This window comes from Gopherus flavomarginatus, chromosome 23 (assembly GCF_025201925.1).
Source record: "Gopherus flavomarginatus isolate rGopFla2 chromosome 23, rGopFla2.mat.asm, whole genome shotgun sequence".
Taxonomy (NCBI): domain Eukaryota; kingdom Metazoa; phylum Chordata; order Testudines; family Testudinidae; genus Gopherus; species Gopherus flavomarginatus.
This window is the reverse complement of record NC_066639.1, coordinates 5,847,989-5,866,490: the sequence shown is the minus strand read 5'-3', so window position 1 is coordinate 5,866,490 and position 18,502 is coordinate 5,847,989. Positions and strand designations below refer to the sequence as shown.

The window sequence follows — 18,502 nt, the reverse complement described above, 5'->3', positions numbered from 1 at the left end:
TCTCATGTGTTTACCTCGTAATTTTAATGTCAGTTTTGAATCAGTATTAATACCATGTTGTTTTAACAGCAGTAGGGTCCATTTGTATAATTGTTTGCAAGATTTCATTGGATATTGTGAACCAGCCGTCTTCAACTTTCATTTTGAGATTCCTAAATACAACCCAGTGCACCTCTCCTGAAAGACTACAAGCCCTGGCTGGTAACATGTTCCTTAGAGAGCTAAGACCTGACGAGCCCTTTTGCCCTAAAAAGGCGCATTAGGCTCTTCGACACTGCTTTATCCACTCCACCAGAAAATGCTAGAGGTAACCAGGAAATTAAAGCCGACCATCACTAGGTATAGTTCTACCAGCTATGGGCCAACATTCAAATGCTTCTGTTTGTTTATCGTTCATTCAGCTTTGTAATTCTTAGAGCCCATTTAAAAACTGGAAGTGAAATAACCGAAGCAAGTTAAGAAGAGAGTGGCCTCGGGCATAGGTGGAGGTAAAACAATAAATGGAAAGAACTGACCATGCAAAAAGGAACATCGCAAACTATCAGAGCCCCAGACCCCCGTCCAACTGAACCCACCCCAGCCAGGAAATCAAGCTGGGTCTCTAAAAAATTGCCCAGCCCGTCTGGTAGTGAACGCTGCGTATTACAGACAGAGATACAGTGTGTGCGTCTGCTCTGCTGACATGCTGCTTTGGTACGGAATGCACCACAGCCACAGGGAGCAGAGACATAGACTCCTACAAAACACATTCCCAGATACACCTCAATGCCGCATCCCCCCCCCACCCCACTGTCTGCCATCCCATCCCCTACCTCCACATGGCCATTCTCAGCCTATTGCTAACACTTCCTCCCAGCCTTCAGCACTATAAATCAATAAAACATGGTGTTACAAAAGGTAGACTGTACCACAGAAACCTGAACTGGACGTGAGTGAGGTTTTTGATACAGTTCCACATGGGAAACTATTTGTTAAATTGGAGATGGGGATTAATATGAGAACCGAAAGGTCAATAAAGAATTGGTTCAAGGAGAGTCTACAAGGGGATCATATTGAATGGTGAGTTGTCAGGCTGGAGGGAGTTACTAGTGGAGTTCCTCAGATCAGCCTTGGGACCAATCTTACTCAACACTTTTATTAGTGATCTTGGCACAAGAAGTGGGAATGGGACACAAAGCCGGGAGGGATTGCCAATATGGAGGAAGACAGGAAAATCATACAAGAAAATCTGCATGTCCTTGAAAGCTGGAGTAACAGAAATGGGATGAAAATGAATAGTGCACAAATTCTAGTTGTAAGTCCCCAAGTGTATAATTTTGCAATAAGCTGGGGATTTATCAATTGGAAGTGACAGAGGAGACTGGTTGATCAAAGGATAATTATGAGCTGCCAATGTGATGCAGTCATGAAATAGGTTAATGCAGTCCTAGGATACATCACGTGAGGTATTTCCAGCAGACACATAAAAGGGTTAGTACTGTTAGAAAAGGCACTGATGAGACATCATCTGAAATACACCTCTACCTTCTGCCCTTAATGTCTCTGAGTCTATAAGCTGTGCTTTCTGTTGCACAGACACTGATGGAGATCAGGGCCCCACCGTGCAGCACATGGCAGAGAACCTGACTGAGATCGGCACCCCCATTCTGCTCGGCACTGCACAGACAGAGAGGGACAGTCCATGCCCCAAAGAGATCACAATCCAAAGAGACAATGGGTAGGAGGAAAACAGAGAGGGGCTGTGACTTCCCCAAGGTCACCAAGCAGGTCAGGGACACAGCCAGGAACATACCCCGTTAACGCCAGAGCCACATAACCCGCAGCTTGGAAAGGTCCCCACACCTCATTGTATTAGGCTGCAGGAAGAGATGGTTTGTCCACGGATGCACAGGCTGTCTTGACAGGACAGCTCAGCTGCAGTCCCTGCACACAGCTGGGTGTGTGTGTCACGAGTCAGGAGAAGTCAGTGTCCAGTCCTGTGGGGTTGTGCTCCTCGCTCATACCTCCAGCACTCACTGCTGCCCCTCCCTTACCAGCTGCACTGGTCAGCCAGCCCCAGGCCTCTGTGAGGTCACTGCCCCTCCCACCCCACCACTTCAAACCTTCAAATAGGGACATGATGCACCAGTGCCAGAGTGCACTAGTGTAAAGTCTGTCTGTACTAAGGGTTTGCACCAGTGCCTAAAACGCCAGTATGGCAGAGACCTTCAGTGCCCAGAACAACAGGACGGTGGCACTAGAACTGGGATCTAGTTTTAGCTCTGTTACAGACCTTGCACACATCAATGTTTCTCCTCTCAGCTTTAGTCTCTTTACCCAGCTGCCCACTCACTGGGGTCTCCTCTCTCTCCACAGCTGCTCACCACTAAAATCTGTGTGCGTGTCACCAGAGCTGAGGTACTTCAGCTCTGGAATAGTCTTACAAGGGGGGCTGTGGAGTCTCTTTTCCTGCAAGTCTTTAAGAGTAGGTAAGACAAACCTCTGTCAGAGATAATCAACATATAATTGGCCCTGCCTCAGCAGAGACAGCTGGACTTGATGACATCTTGAGGTCCTATCTAGCCCTACATTTCAAGGATGCTATGCGATATATATGTATAAAACAACATACAGAGAAAAACCGCACAACATGAAGATGTCAAGCCATTCAAAAAACAACAACAAAACAAAAAACTACATTGCATAGCATAAAATGACACAATACTAAGGAGAAGAAAGGAACACAATGCAAACTAACACATCTTAGGACAAAAGTACACAATGCAAAATAGCTCAACTCAAACCAACACAACATAGACACTAAACAATCTCATAGACTCATAGACCTTAGGGTCAAAAGGGACCAATATGATCATCTGAGGCAAAACAATGCACCATAAAACTATGCAACACAACATGGTGCAATCACAGTTAGAAAATGCAACATGCAAAACAGCTCAGCATAGAACAGGACACAGCACAAAAGAGAATTATTTCAATGCAGGCCTGGAAGGGATCTTGAGAGGGCGTCTACTCCAGCCTCCTGTGCTGAGGCAGAACCAAGTATCCCTAGACATTCCCAGACTGGTGAATCTCTAACCTGGTCTTAAAAACCTCCAGTGAAGGGAATTCCACAGTCTCCCTTGGAAGCCAATGCAAGGCAGATACAGGCCAGAGCAATGCTGAACACACATGCTGGGCTTGTGGATAAGGGAAGAGGCAAGAACTGAAACAATCTGGGTTCAGTTCCCAGTTTTGCCACAAATTCTCCATGCAAACTTGAGCAAATCACTTCAGCTCTCTAAGCTTCAGTTTCCCCATCTGTAAAATGGAGAGTCGCCTCCCACCATTGCCCTATTTAGTCTTTGTGCCTTTTTTGACAAGGCCTCTCTGTCCCTGTGGGCATGTCTACACTGCAGTCAGACACCGGCGGCTGGCCTGTGCCCGCTGAATTGGGCTCACACGGCTCAGTCTGCAGGGCTGTTTAATTGCGGTGTCACTGTTCTGGCTGGGGCTGCAGCCCAAGGTCTGGCACCTTCCCACCTCGCAGGGTCCTACAGCCTGGCTCCAGCCTGAGCCCAGACATCTACACTGCAATTAAACAGCCCCTTCACCTGAGCCCTGTGAGCCTGAGTCAGCTGGCATGGGCCAGCTGGGGGGGTTTAACAGCAGGGTAGAGATACTCTTGGTGTCTTTTCCGCACCTATCACAATGGGGACCCTGATCTTGGTCAGCGTCTGTGCAGAGCCCTGCACAACAGGAAGCCTGATCTCAGTTGGGGACTCTGCAACTCCTAGCATTACAGGATCCCAGATTTTGTTTAGGGCTCCTGCAGCAACTGGCAAAATGTGGGGGCAGGATCTCTGTCAGGGTCTGTGCAGTGCACAGTACAGTGTTAGGGTGTGATGTTTGTTAGGGTCAGTACCATGCCAGGCCCAACGGAGACAAACGTCTCAGTCGAGGTCTCTGAAGTGCCCAGAACAATGGAGGCAGCTGTTTGGGTCACAGCCCGGTCTCACCCCCCAGCCCCGCCCAGCCCCACGCAGGGACCCGAGTGGGGCCAGGCCCCTCCCCCCGCCAGGTCCCGCGGGGCCCCAGGGCAGATCCTGGCCGGGCCCGGGGGGTGCTGGGCTCCTGCAGGGACAGCAGCTCCGAGCCCCCAGCGGGCGCTACCCCCCCCCCCTGAGCAGATCCCGGCGCTGCGAGATGCCGGGTCCCCCCCCCGGACACTGGGGCAGAGTCACCACCCGGCCCGGCTTCCCCCCGGGGCTCGCTCCGGGACCTGGAGCTGCAGCTCCGCAGCGGGGCGGGCAGAGCCCAGGGCGGCCCCAGGGCAGCTCCAGCAGGGCAGGGCCCGGGCCGGGCGCGGGGGGGTTAATGAAGGGCTCTCCCACCACTATCTGCGCATGCCCAGAGCCCCCATGGCACAAACCCTTCTCCGGCCCCGGGAGAGGCTCCAACGGCCCCGCGCGAGCCAGATCCACAGCCCTCCCCAAAGTCACTTCCTGTGCAGGGAGAGTCGGGAACTACATCTCCCAGCCTGCACCGGGGCTAGGCAGACCGTCTCCCCGCCCCTTCTCCTTTTCCCCTGCTGAGAAACCGACCCCCCCCGCCTTTTCCCGGGGAGCGGTTTAATACAGCGGCAGCGCTGGGAGGGCTTGTGACCTCTAAACAGCCACCAATCCCCAGCCCTGATCCCCCTCCAGCGCGCCCCAAACTCCAAGCTCCACCCCTCCCTGACCCCCCCAGCGCACCCCAAACTCCCAGCTCCCCCCAGCCCTGACCCGCCCAGCACACCCCAAACTCCCAGCTCCCCCCAGCTGTGCCCTGGCGAGCGGTGCCCAGGGGATTTAGAGGCCGGGGGGGTCAGGGCTGGGAAGAGCTGGGAGTTTGGGGTGCGCTGGGGGGGTTAGGGCTGGGGGGGGAGCGGCAGGGGATGGGGCGAGCTGGGGATTTTTGAAAGCAGGGTAGCGATATCTTTGGTGTCTTTTCTGCAGCTGTCACAATGGGGACCCTGATCATGGTCAGTGTCCGTGCAGAGCCCTGCACAACAGGAAGCCTGATCTCAGTTGGGGACTCTGCAACTCCCAGCATTACAGGATCCCTGATTTTGTTTAGGGCTCCTGCAGCAACTGGCAAAAATGTGGGGGCAGGATCTCTGTCAGGGTCTGTGCAGTGCACAGTACAGTGGTGGGGTGTGATCTTTGTTAGGGTCAGTGCAATGCCAGGCCCAATGGGGACACAGATCTCAGTCGAGGTCTCTGAAGTGCCCAGAACAATGGAGGCAGCGGTTTGGGTCGCAGTCGTGTGCTGCCTGGCACAAGGGGGGCTGTGATTTCGGTGCACGTCTCAGTTTTACCTGGCACAACAGTGGGGTCTGATCTCACCTGGGGTCTCTTCAGTGCCTGGCAGAACAGGGTCCAGATCTCAGCTGGGGTCTCTCCAGTGCCTGGCAGAACAGGGCCACGCTCAGTACGATAGGAGCCCTGATCTCAGTCACACACCTGGAGAGAAAAGTGGGAAGATTTTTAAGAATTCAATATCAGTATTTCAGAACTGAGGAGAGAATGGGGCACAAACTAAACATTTGCCAATATAAGGGACAAGCATCAACATGTGGGGAGATTTTATGTCACCATTCAACAGTTTAAGAGAAAAGAGGGGAAACTGGAGGGGATTATACAGGGATATTGAATCAACAACAGGATGGGACGGATTCTTCTTGCCTCACACTCAGAGGGCCAGAAGGGAGCCCTGGGTGATGTCTTTTCACAGGGGAAAGGAGCGGGGCTGGAGTCAGAAGGTCGCTGGCTGTGGGGAGGGGCTGCCAACGGGAGTATTGTGGCCACAATGGGTCTGGGAATGTGACTAGCTAGTGATGGGGGGGGAGGGAGAAGTTGGAGAGGAGAGGAGTAGTTGGACTAGAAAATCTGGGGCTGGGCCCCTCTCTATCGGGGACACTTGCTCCTCCCTCCCCTTCCCACGCCCTGTTGCCAGCAGAGAGGGCCCCCCCCCAGCCCAGCCCAGAGGTGTCCCTGTCTCAGGGCCCCTCCAGCCTCTGCCCAGTTCAGAAATCACTCGGGGGAACCATTTCCCACCCACACAAGGACAAATCCCTGCAGGTGAAAATGGGGGAAACACCCCAAACCTGAGATCTGAACTGGCCATTGGCGAAGGGCAGAGAAAATGGGGCACAATGGGGGGAGGGGAACAGGGAACTTCTCAGGGGTTTGGGGGAGGGGGGGTCACCCTGGGTGCTGCTCGTTGCTCTCTAGGGAGAAAGGGGGCAGGACGGGAGAGGAGGGGGGTCCCCACGGGGGGGCCAGCGGTAAATCCGAGGGGATCTCAGCCCCCCCCTTTCTCTCCCCGCTCCTCGGGGGTCACCTGCTCTTCCCCCCCCCGGCCATGCCCCCCCCCAGGCTGCACAGACATTTCCCTTTCCCAGCCCCCCAGCCCGGTCTCACCCCGCAGCCTCCCCGATCTGCGCAGTGGAGTCCTGATCAACAGAGCCAGACGTGTACCCAGAAGCCTCCTACTGCAAGACAAACCCAAGAGAGAAACCAACAGGACTCCACTGGCCATCACATACAGCCCCCAGCTAAAACCCCTCCAATGCATCATCAAGGATCTACAACCCATCCTGGACAATGATCCCACACTTTCACAGGCTTTCGGTGGCAGGCCAATCCTTGCCCACAGACAACCTGCCAACCTGAAACATATTCTCACCAGTAACTGCACACCACACCATAATAACTCTTGCTCAGGAACCAATCCATGCAACAAACCTCGATGCCAACTCTGCCCACATATCTACACCAGCGACACCATCACAGGACCTAACCAGATCAGCCACACCATCACTGGTTCATTCACCTGCACATCCACCAATGTAATATATGCCATCATATGCCAGCAATGCCCCTCTGCTATGTACATCGGCCAAACTGGACAGTCTCTACGGAAAAGGATAAATGGACACAAATCAGACATTAGGAATGGCAATATACAAAAAAACCTGTAGGAGAGCACTTCAACCTCCCTGGCCACACTATAGCAGACCTTAAGGTGGCCATCCTGCAGCAAAAAAACTTCAGGACCAGACTTCAAAGAGAAACTGCTGAGCTTCAGTTCATCTGCAAATTTGACACCATCAGCTCAGGATTGAACAAAGACTGTGAATGGCTTGCCAATTACAGAACCAGTTTCTCCTCTCTTGGTTTTCACATCTCAACTGCTAGAACAGGGCCTCATCCTCCCTGATTGAACTGACCTCATTATCTCTAGCTTGCTTGCTAGCACACATATATATATACCTGCCCCTGGATATTTCCATTACATGCATCTGAAGAAGTGGGTATTCACCCACGAAAGCTCATGCTCCAAACCGTCTGTTCATCTATAAGGTGCCACAGGATTCTTTGCTGCTTTTACATTCTCACACATGGTGCACAAAGCAGGACTCAACCCTTGGTGTAAACTAAATGAGCTGACCACAGATTCTGGCAGCCACAATGAGCCTTTTGGTGTGAGAGCTCAGACCTGCCCCGTCCCAGAGGGAGGGGTCATCTGTGATGGGCTGGAACACTGATCTATCAGCTCTTAACTCCCAAACTTTCAGTAACTCTATTATCAGTGCCTGTGAGCATAATTTAAACCATAAGAACAGCCACACTGGACTGAAGGTCCATCTAGTTCTATCCTCTGGCTGTAGCCAATACTAGGTGCGCTAAGAGCTACTCAACAAGGCACGACTGGGAGTTGAACCCAGGGTCGCCTGTTTACAAGGCAGGTGCTTTAGCCATCTAAGCCATGGTGCTGGCCTGTGGCTAAGGGATATTGTCTGCTCACACCTGACTCCCTGCCATCCCCACCAGGGCCTGACAAGCTTTGCATGTGTTTGGATTCTGCTGGTGACATTTTTCTTGCAAGCTGTGTGTGTGCAGACCTGGCCAAAGATTCACATTACAAAGTTATTTTAGCATCATTATATTGCTCAGGTGTGTGAAAAACACACAACGCTCCCTTGGTCACCAGCTTTTGGCTGCGGCACACACTGCAATGCCACGTCTGGCCACAAAACTGCCCTGTTTTGGTGACAAATAAAACCACCTTGATGAGAGGCCTAGAGCTTTTTGCAGCAAACTTAAAGCAACAAAATTGTCAGTGTAAATGCTGCTGTTCATTATATCACCATAACTGGCCTCCTGCAGTATCCCACAATGCCTGCTGTGAACTCGCCGGCCCTGCATTCCTGCTAGAGGCTGGGCCCCTCCCCTTTCATAGCTCCAGAACGTTCTGACGGCTGAGCTGCTAGCTACACCGGCATTAGTTTGCTATAACTGCATTGCTTGGGGGAGTGTAAATTTTTTATACATCTAAGTAATGTGGTTACACCGACCTAATTTTGTAGTGTAGACCTGTCCAAATAATCACTCACACACCTTGGGAGTAAACCTTCCCCTGCTCCTCTGCTTTACAGAATCCAAACACGAGCAAACAGGGCTCACTGGGGATTGGCGGAGTCAGGTGTGGGCAGACACGATGCTTTAAGTAACAGCAGGCACCATAGCTTAGCTGATTACAGCACCTGTTTGGTAAACAGGAGATCCTGGGTTCAACTCGTAGTGGTGCTTGGTTGAGTGGCTTTTGAGGCACCAGGTGTTGGCGACTGTCAGAAAACAAGATTCAGAGCTAGACAGACCTTTGGGACTAGCCCAGTGTGGTTTTTATAATGGTTTAAATTACACTCACAGGCACTGCTAACAGAGTTACCGAAAGTTTGGGTGTTAAGAGCTGGTAGGTCAGTGGTCCAGTCCCCTCAATGCAGTTTTACCATTTCCACTTGCTAAACTCCCTCCTGACCTTCTGGGCTCCTAGAGCAGGGGACTCAGCCTGAGCCGAGACACGGACACTGCCAACTTTACTATAGACCAAGCCGCATGACCCTGATTAATGTGACCTGGGCCAGCCGTGGGTGTTTCATTGCACTGGAGATGTAGCCTAATGTTATGTCTACACTGCGATTAACACACCCAGGGCACCTGTCTCAAAGCCCGGCCAGCTGACTCAGGCTTGTGGGGCTTGGGGCTGCAAGACGATAAAATTACAGTGCAGACATAGGGGCTTGAGCCCAACCTCTGAACCCCAGGAAGGGTGAGGGTTTCTCAACCCAGGGCTTCAGTGTGAACACAAATATCCGCACCACAGTTTTTAGCCCCTCACCTGTAGCTCCATGGGCCCAAGTCAGATGACCCAGGCCGGCCATGCTGTCATCTTTATCCCAGGAGAGATGGACTCTCTCCATTGCAAAGTCAGCTCAGGTGTGGCACACTGTGCTCAAAGCAGCACCTGGAAGCCCCATATTCACCACTCTCATATAATAATGATACGGTTTGTACAAAGTCTGCCTGGTGAGGTATCATTTCAAAAGTCTTGATCTGTTGAACATTAATATTGTGTTGGACTGTGTGTGTAGCATTGGTTGGGGAGTTATGAAGTTTGCTGTGTGTGCATTACTGAGATATGTTATGAGGTTGGGAAATGCCCACCACCAGCATTTCAGGTGCGACAATGGAGGAGCCAGACTCGCTGCTGGCCCATTAAAGGGATCCACACTCCCAAATACTATCCCAGGAACCGTGTACAATGCAGACTTCTCCGAGATAGCACAGCGACAATGGACACTGCTTGACTCACATCATAGCAAAGGTATTTCCTAGCAAGTTGGAAGAAACTTTGAAAGAGGGGAAGAGACATCATGACTTGGCCTCTCTCCCCCACAACTCAACACCTGGAAACACATCTGGAGGACAAACACTGAACTGAAATAAATCAGAAGAGAATAATAATAATACATTCAAATCAAAGTCTCCAAACAGACTAGTATTGATTTTTCAGCAAAACTTTTCAGTTTGGGGAATTTTCTTTTCTGAGTCAGACTTTGCCAAAGGAAGTGGAGAAAAAATGTTTTTGAGTTACCTCTTTCAGAACAGCCTATCCTAGACACTAGCTCTGGTTCACTGTTTTGGTCTTGCTCAGGATGGGGGTATTTTAATTATTTGGGAAGGTCCCAGGGTGTTTGGGGGAGATTATGAGGATGTTCCCTTTTGAGATAAAAACTAAGAAATACAGGACTACAGAATTTTTTAGAAATCTGAGATTTACACTTTGTATTTGAAGCAAGGGAAGGGGCTGAGATTCTGAGAAGGTTTTTGTTTGCAAGAAGCAACATTGCTAGAGCTGTTATTGTGCCAAAGGGGGAGATGGTTGTCTATAAAGGGGGGTGAAGACTAAAGGCATCCGATGAGGATGGGATTTGAACCCATGCATGTAGAGCATAATGGATTAGCAATCCATCACCTTAACCACTCGGTCACCTCACCTAAACTGTCAAAAAAGGCCCAGGAAGAGAAATCTAAGGCTGGCAGAGATAAGGACAATATGGAGTTTTTAAATACTAAGCATAAGCAGGGTCTGACTGAGCTCCCCCTTCACATCTAGTGAGGAGCTGGGGAAAGACTTCAGGAACAGACCGTGTTTGCATAGACACACCTACTCTGCATAGCTATGCAGCATGATGGGGCCACTTCCCCAAAATGACCAGTTTGGGATGGTGGTGGGTTACAAATCGCTTTAGGATTGAGTGGAATAAAATGTTATTCTCCTTCCTATATGAGTGAAGGGCAGCAGAACATACCTAGTCCGTCCTGATGGAGGGATAGGTGGGTGAGGAATAGCTTTTATTGGACTGCAGAGAAGTGATTGAGGATGTCACCTTAACCAGTGGTCCCCAAACATTTCACATTGTGCCCTCTTAGCCATGGCTGTGGCCCCTCGGAAGCCGGCGATCGAGAACCGGGGCTGAGAGTGGGGCTGTTGCTTGCTGGGGAGAGGGGTGCGGACAGGGGTAAAGGGGTCGATGCCGGGCTGGAAGCCAGAGTCTCAGGCTGAGGGTGGGGTTGGGGAAGAGCTTGGACAGAGTGGGGCTGAGTGGTGCTTCCTCCCTGCCCTCCATAGGGGCTGGCTCAGGCCCTGAGGTGCCCCCATGAATGTTCCTCTGTGTACCCCTAGAAATCACGCCCCACACTTTGGGGTCCACTGACCCTTACTCACTAAGCAGGGGCTAGTGATGCCCAAGCCCAGGGAAAGGGGAACAAGTGTGGAGGCCCCAGCACCAGAACCATGGCCCCTCCTTCTGTCTGTGGCTCCGCCCCCTTCCACGCCTTCCCCCACTGGCCCCACCCTGTCACTCCTTTACCTCTGCCCCGCTGCGGTCCCAAGATCACAGAAGCTCTGTGCCCCTGCTGCAGCCCCTGGGCCATAGCAGGGAGTGGGAGCTCCTTCAGCCCTGAGGCTGACATAGAGGAGACTTTTCCAGGGGGACCTAATTTGGCCAGGGCCCCTGGTTATGGGCCCCACTGTCCCCTTGGCAATGCAAGGTTTGGGGAGGCTGAGTCCCCTCCCCCCCCGAGCCTCCATTACGAGCCGCACAGGCTACTACTGCTCAGTGTGTGGCCAGTCTCTATGTTTTCTGCTGCTCATTCTGGGAAGCCTGGCCGGCCTTAGGGGTGGGTCCCCCTGGCAGCTGCCCAGGGCTCCATGGGGTCAAAGGGCACCGTGTGGCAGTGCAAAGGTGCTCACTTGCTCTCCCCTGCCCCAATGCTCCTCCATGGGGCCATAGAGGGTTGGGGGGTGCGAGGAGCAGCACTATGTGCTCCATGCGTCCTGGTCACTTTCCCCACCTGGGCCGTGCTGTGAGAGGAGCATCAGAAGCTGCTGCTCTCTGCCCTCCCCTTATGCAGCCAGCTGAGGAAAGTGACCTGGGTGCAGGGAGCTCGGATGATCTCGCTTCTTGCCCCCACATCCCACAGCCCCTAGGGGTGCCTGGAGGAGCAGCGTTCCAGGGAGGAGTGGGGGGCAGCAATGCCAGCTGCTCCATGCACACAGGTCAGTGTCCCCACATGGGCGCAAGGAGGGGGGTGCAGGAGTTTCTGTGATGCCTATTCTATCAATATCGTCACTCAGTACCAGGCACTCAAATTCACCCATCTTAGTACTTAGACATCTAGCGTTTGTATTTAAGTATTTATAAAATGTTTCCCATTTTAGCTGTCTGCTATTATGTGATGTAATTGAGGGAGGACTCTTTCATTTCACTGTTTCTGATCAGATCCTACCTGTACATTATCATCTTCCATCCTCTCCTCCTTACTAGGCTGTAGAGAATCCCTGTGAATAGTTCCAATCCTAACGGATGTCTCTGTCTGAACCCTGTGCTTCTCAGTGCCTTTCGGCTTTCCCCCAGCTCTGAGGCTGTGTCTACACCGCGCACCTTACCACGGTACAGCTGTTCCACTCTAACCGTGCCATTGTAAGGTGCGCTGTGTGGCCGTCCTTATCGCTGGGAGAGAGCTTCCCCGGCAACAAAACCAAACCACCTCCAACGAGGGGCAGGAGCTTCGTCACCGGGAGCACAGCTCCACCTACAAAGCGCTGTTCACACTGCTGCTTTGCATGGCTCAAATTTTGGCATTCGGGGAGTGTTTTTTTCTCACCCCCGAGCGACAAAATTTTTAACAACAAAAGCCTAAGTTTAAAAAAAAACTCCTCTGCAACCTATTTAATTTTACCTTTATACAACCTTTGTACTGTCTCCAGTTTTCGTGCCCAAAGTCCCCAAGGAAAAGGAAAACAACCAGCAGTGGAACCAATAGGAAACCCAGCAATAGAACTCAGGAAACCTGGAGGTGTGCTAGGCTGACCAGATGTCCTGATTTTATAGGGACAGTCCGAATTTTGGGGTCTTTTTCTATCTAGGATCCTATTACCCCCCCACCCCCGTGCGACTTTTCACACTTGCTGTCTGGTCACCCTAGGGTGTGCACGTGTGGGTCCCAACTGCTCCCTGCCCCCCTCATTGAAGCAGATGTGCAGGGTTACTGCCCTGGGAACTGCAGGGCACCAGTGGACATGGGGTTGGCTGGAGGTAGGGTCTGGCTGCAGGCAGGGCAAGGGATGCGGGGGCTGGCTGGCTTCAGGCAGGGGGGTGCATCAGGGGTTGGCTGGAGACAGGGGCAGGGGGTGCAAGGCTGGCTGCAGACAGGGGATGAAGGGCTGGTGCAGGCTTGAAAGGTGTGGGGACTGGCTGGCTTTGGGCAGGGCCATAGGGGGGTGCGGCAGGAGTTGGCTGGAGACAGGGCAGGGGGTGTGTCAGGAACTGGCTGCAGGGCTGGCTTCAGGCAGGGCAGGGAGGATGCGGCTGGTGCGGGCAGGGCAGGGGGTGCAGGGCTGGCTGCAGGTAGGGCATAGGGCAGGGCCGGTGCAAGGATGTTTCACGCCCTAGGCGAAAACTTCCACCCTTGCGCCGTCCCCCCCTGCGCCCCCGCCCTAAGGCGCCCCACCCATGGCAGCTCCCCTCCTCTACCCTTGAGGCGTCCATCTTGTGGCAATACTCCCCCGCTCTGCTCTGTGGCCACCTCCCTTGCCCGAGCTCACCCCTGCTCCGAGCACGAGCATCCTGAGCACACCGTGGCCGCTTCACTTCTCCCGCCTCCCAGGCTTGCGGCACCTAAGCCTGCTAGGCAGTCAAGCACCCTCCTCTGAGCCACAGCAGCCCTGACAGTTGACAATAGAGGCATCTTAACCCCTGAGTTCCTTCAATGTGTCCCCCTCCGGGATCCCAGCTCCAATCACCAGATACTCTGGATATGTCTATACCACCTGCCGAATCGGTGGGCAGCGATCGATCCAGCGGGGGTCGATATATCGTGTCTAGTGTAGATGTAAAACATCAAGTGCTCTCCCCTCGATGGCTGTGCTCCAGCTTGGTGAGAGACGCAGGCAGAGTCTATGGGGAGCTGCAGCAGTCGACTCACCGCGACTGTGATTTTATAAGTATAATCTAATATCTCATTGAAAGGTGACAGGGCCAGAAAGAGTTAATTAACTCACCTCACTGACTGACCTGACCCATGGGTGAACCTTAAGAACTGGTTAGCAAGATATGTAAATGAACAGAGCTTTGAAATGCAAGTCTGCAGTGTTAGAGGTAGAAGGGGAGATGTTTGCTCAGGGTCTTGTGATGTAAGCAAACAAGTCTTGTCTGTTGCTATAGTTTTTAATTCAAGGAGCAAAAAAGGAATATTAACATTTATGATGATACTTGAGTGAAATAGTATTATTGTCTCTGTGTCTCTTTGAAGGTTATGGTAACCTGTATTTGAACTGTTTGATGGATAAATTACCCTGTACTAATTGCGAGGATGTTTGGAAGGAGAGTTAAGCCTATTGTTTTCTCAGGCCGAAAGGCTGCTGGAAATGTATAAAAAGCCTGGGACACGATCCTTCTTCATCTCAGATCTGCTTTGGGTTTCAAGAGGCGGAAACCTTAAGCCACAAGGATTGAGATCCCCAGTCATTGCCTGGAGCCACCCTGAATATGGAAATTGGACTATAACCTATGGACTATTTCTAAAAGGACTTTTGGCAACTACAAGCTCACCTCTACTATGTATCTAAACCTCAAGAATTGAATTCAAGTCTATATGTCTATTAATCTTTTAACCAACACTCTCTCTCTTTTCTTTTCTAATAAATTTTAGCTTAGTTAATAACAATTGGCTATAGCATGTATTTTAGGTAAGATCTAAGTTATAATTGAACCTGGGTGTGTGGCTGATCCTTTGGGATTGGTAGAATCTTTTTTTTTATGTGATGAAGTAAGATTTCAGAAATCATCATCATATCTGACAGGTGTGTCTGGACGGAGGCCTGAGGCTGGGTACTTTAAGGGAACTGCGTGGTTTAAACTTCTAAGTAACCAGTGAGGTACTACAGAAGCTGTTTTGTGCTAGCTTGGTAAATCTAAGTATTGAAATAACCACCAGTGTTTGGGATTTGTCTGCCCTGTTGTTGTTTGCAGTTCAACCTGATTGAGTGACCTCAGCTGTCTCCCACGGGCAGCACCGTCACACCTACATCCAGGCTGTAGGGGTACGAGGGATCTTAGGGGCCTTGGAGTGCACAGGATACCTACGTCCAGGCCGTAGGGTTCCCGGGGGGGCTTAGAGAGTTTTGAGGGGGACACAGATACCAATCTCCAGGCTTTAGGGTCCCAAGGGGCCTTAGGGGGTTCGTGGGGTGCACATATTCCTAAAATCCAGGCTGTAGTGGTACCAGGGGGGCTTAGGGGGTTAGTGGGGGTCACAGATACCTACGTCCAGGCTGGAGGCATCCTGGGAGTCTTAGGGGATTTTTGGTAGCCCCAAGATACCAATGTCCAGACTGTAGGGGTAGCAGGGGGTCTTAGGGGTTCGGGTGGGCACAGATACCTATGGTCCAGGCTGTATCGGTCCCTGGGGCGGGTTAGAGGTTTTGTGAGGGGCACAGATATCTACGTCCAGATTGTAGATGTCCCGGGGGGGGTTGGGGTGTTGTGGGGGTACAAACACCTACATCCAGGCTGTAGGGGTTCCTGGGGGGCTAGGGGGTTTCTGAGGGGGCACATAACCTACATGCACACCGGAGTGTCCCAGGGGCTTCTGAAGTCTATATGGGCAACAGATACCAATGTCCTGGCTGTATAGGTCCCTGAGGGGCTTAGGGAGGTTGTGGGGGGCACAGATACCTAAGTTCAGGCTGGAGGGGTCTCCAGGGGTCTTAGGTGTTTGGTGGGGGGCACAGATACCTACGTCCAGGCTGCAGGGGTCCCAGAGGGGCTTAGGGTCTGTCACGGAGTGTGGGGGAGTCCGGTCCCGGCACCCCTCTTCCTGGGATTCACAGTGACTCTCAGCCCAGCCAGTAAATCAGAAGGTTTATTGGACAACGGGAGTGAAGGATACAGCAGAGTTTGGAGACATAAGCAGGACCCCGCAATCGAGTCCTTCTGGGGTTCGGGAAACATAGTTCCCAGTTTGGGATTCCCTGAAATTCCAACCACCCAGACCTAAAACGAAACTGAAACTAACCCAACTCCCTCCAGCCAGCCCCTTCCTGTGTCTTGCTTCCCGGGCAAAGTTGCTGACCCTCTCCCACCTGCCTAGCTCCAGGTACAGGCAGAGCACGTGTCCGGGTCCTAAAGTCCCCCTGCTCTCCCATCCCCCACACAGACAGTCCCTACTCCATCGCCGTAATGCACAGAGCATTTCCCTCATGGAACAACAGTGACACCGTGTGGCCACGTAGGGTAATGCACAGAGCATTTCCCGCATGGAGCAACAGTGACACCGTGTGGCCACGCAGGGTAATGCACAGAGCATTTCCCATAGAGCAACAGTGACACCGTGTGGCCATTCAGGGTAATGCAGAGAGCATTTCCCATAGAGCAACAGTGACACAGTGTGGCCATTCAGGGTAATGGACAGATCATTTCCCGCATGGAGCAACAGTGACACCGTGTGGCCACGCAGGGTAATGCACAGAGCATTTCCCATAGAGCAACAGTGACCACAGGTGTGGCCATTCAGGGTAATGACAGATCATTTCCCCGCATGGAGCAACAGGGACACCGTGTGGGCCATGCAAGGTAATACACAGAGTATTTCCTGCATGGAGCAACAGTGACACTGTATCAGAAGGGTAGCCGTGTTAGCCTGGATCTTTAAAGCAGCAAAGAGTCCTGTGGCACCTTATGGACTAACAGAACGATTTGGAGCATGAGCTTTCGTGGGTGAATACCCACACAGATTTTTTGAGGGTCAAAATGACAGTCTGGACCTCTACGTTGAATGCTTCCGCCGACGTGCACAGGCAGAAATTGTGGAAAAACAATATCGCTTGCCTCATAACCTAAGTCGTGCAGAACGCAATGCCATCCACAGCCTCAGAAACCACCCAGACATTATCATCAAAGAGGCTGACAAAGGAGGTGCTGTTGTCATCATGACAGATCTGACTACCAAAGGAGGCTGCCAGACAACTCTCCAAACACCAAATTCTACAGGCCACTTCCCTCAGATCCCACATGAGGAATACACTAAGAAACTGCACCATCTACTCAGGACATTCCCTACACTAACACCGGAACAATCAACATACCCTTATAGCCCCTACCAGGGGTTATTCTATCTACTACCCAAGATCCACAAACCCGGAAATCCTGGACGCCTCATCATCTCGGGCATTGGCACTCTCACTGAAGGACTGTCTGGATAGGTGGACTCTCAACTCAGACTCTATGCCACCAGCACTCCCTAGCTATCTCTGTACACCACTGATTTCCTGAGGGAAACTACAACGCATTGTTGACCTTCCAAGAAACAACATCCTAGCCCACCATGGGATGTAGAGGATCTCTACACGAACATCCCACACATAGATGGAATACAAGCTGTCAGGAACAGTATCCCTGATGATGCCACAGCACAACTGGCTGCTGAGCTCTGTGCCTTTATCCTCACACACAACTATTTCAAATTTGATGACAATATATATCTCCAGATCAGTGGCACAGCTATTGGCACCTGCATGGCCCCACAATATGCCAATATTTTTATGGCCGACCTGGAACAACGCTTCCTCAGCTCTCGTCCACTCATGCCCCTTCTCTACCTACGCTACATTGATGACATCTTCATCATCTGGACCCATGAGAAGGAGTCTCTGGAAAAATTCCACCATGATTTCAACAGCTTCCACCCCACCATCAACCTCAGCCTGGACCAATCTGTACGGGAGGTCCACTTCATAGACACCACGGTGCAAATAAATGATGGTCACATTACCATCACCCTGTACTGAAAACCTACCTACCACTATGCCTACCTTCATGCCTCCAGCTTCCATCCCGGGCATATCACACGATCCATTGTCTACAGTCAAGCACTGAGGTACAACCGCATCTGCTCTAACCCCTCAGACAGAGACTAACACCTACAAAATCTCCACCAAGCATTCTCAAAGCTACAATACTCACACGAGGAAATAAGGAAACAGATCAACAGAGCCAGACGTGTACCCAGAAGCCTCCTACTGCAAGACAAACCCAAGAAAGAAACCAACAGGACTCCACTGGCCATCACATACAGTCCCCAGCAAAAACCTCTCCAACGCATCATCAGGGACCTACAGCCCACCCTGGACAATGATCCCACACTTTCACAGGCTTTCGGTGGCAGGCCAGTCCTCGCCCACAGGCAACCTGCCAACCTGAAACATATTCTCACCAGTAACTGCACACCGCACCAAAGTAACTCTAGCTCAGGAACCAATCCATGCAACAAACCTCGGTGCCAACTCTGCCCACATATCTACATCAGCAACACCATAACAGGATCTAACCAGATCAGCCACGCCATCACCGGTTCATTCACGTGCACGTCCACAAATGTAATATAATCATATGCCAGCAATGCCCCTCTGCTATGTAAATTGGCCAAACTGGACAGTCGCTACAGAAAAGGATAAACGGAAACAAATCAGATATCAGGAATGGCAATATACAAAAACCTGTAGGAGAACACTTCAACCTCCCTGGCCACACTATAGCAGACCTTAAGGTGGCCATCCTGCAGCAAAAAAACTT

At 51.6% G+C, this 18,502-nt stretch overlaps 1 protein-coding gene and 1 non-coding gene across 4 annotated transcripts in view; both read right to left on the bottom strand.

Annotated features, from left to right (window-relative positions):
* LOC127039397 (zinc finger protein 501-like) overlaps positions 1 to 18,502 on the bottom strand; it is a 190,263-nt gene that overhangs the window by 159,409 nt on the left and 12,352 nt on the right. The gene's annotated exons all lie outside the window — the stretch shown is intronic.
* On the bottom strand, positions 10,283 to 10,364 carry TRNAS-GCU (transfer RNA serine (anticodon GCU)). Its single transcript has one exon. It is a non-coding gene; the product is annotated as a tRNA-Ser (tRNA).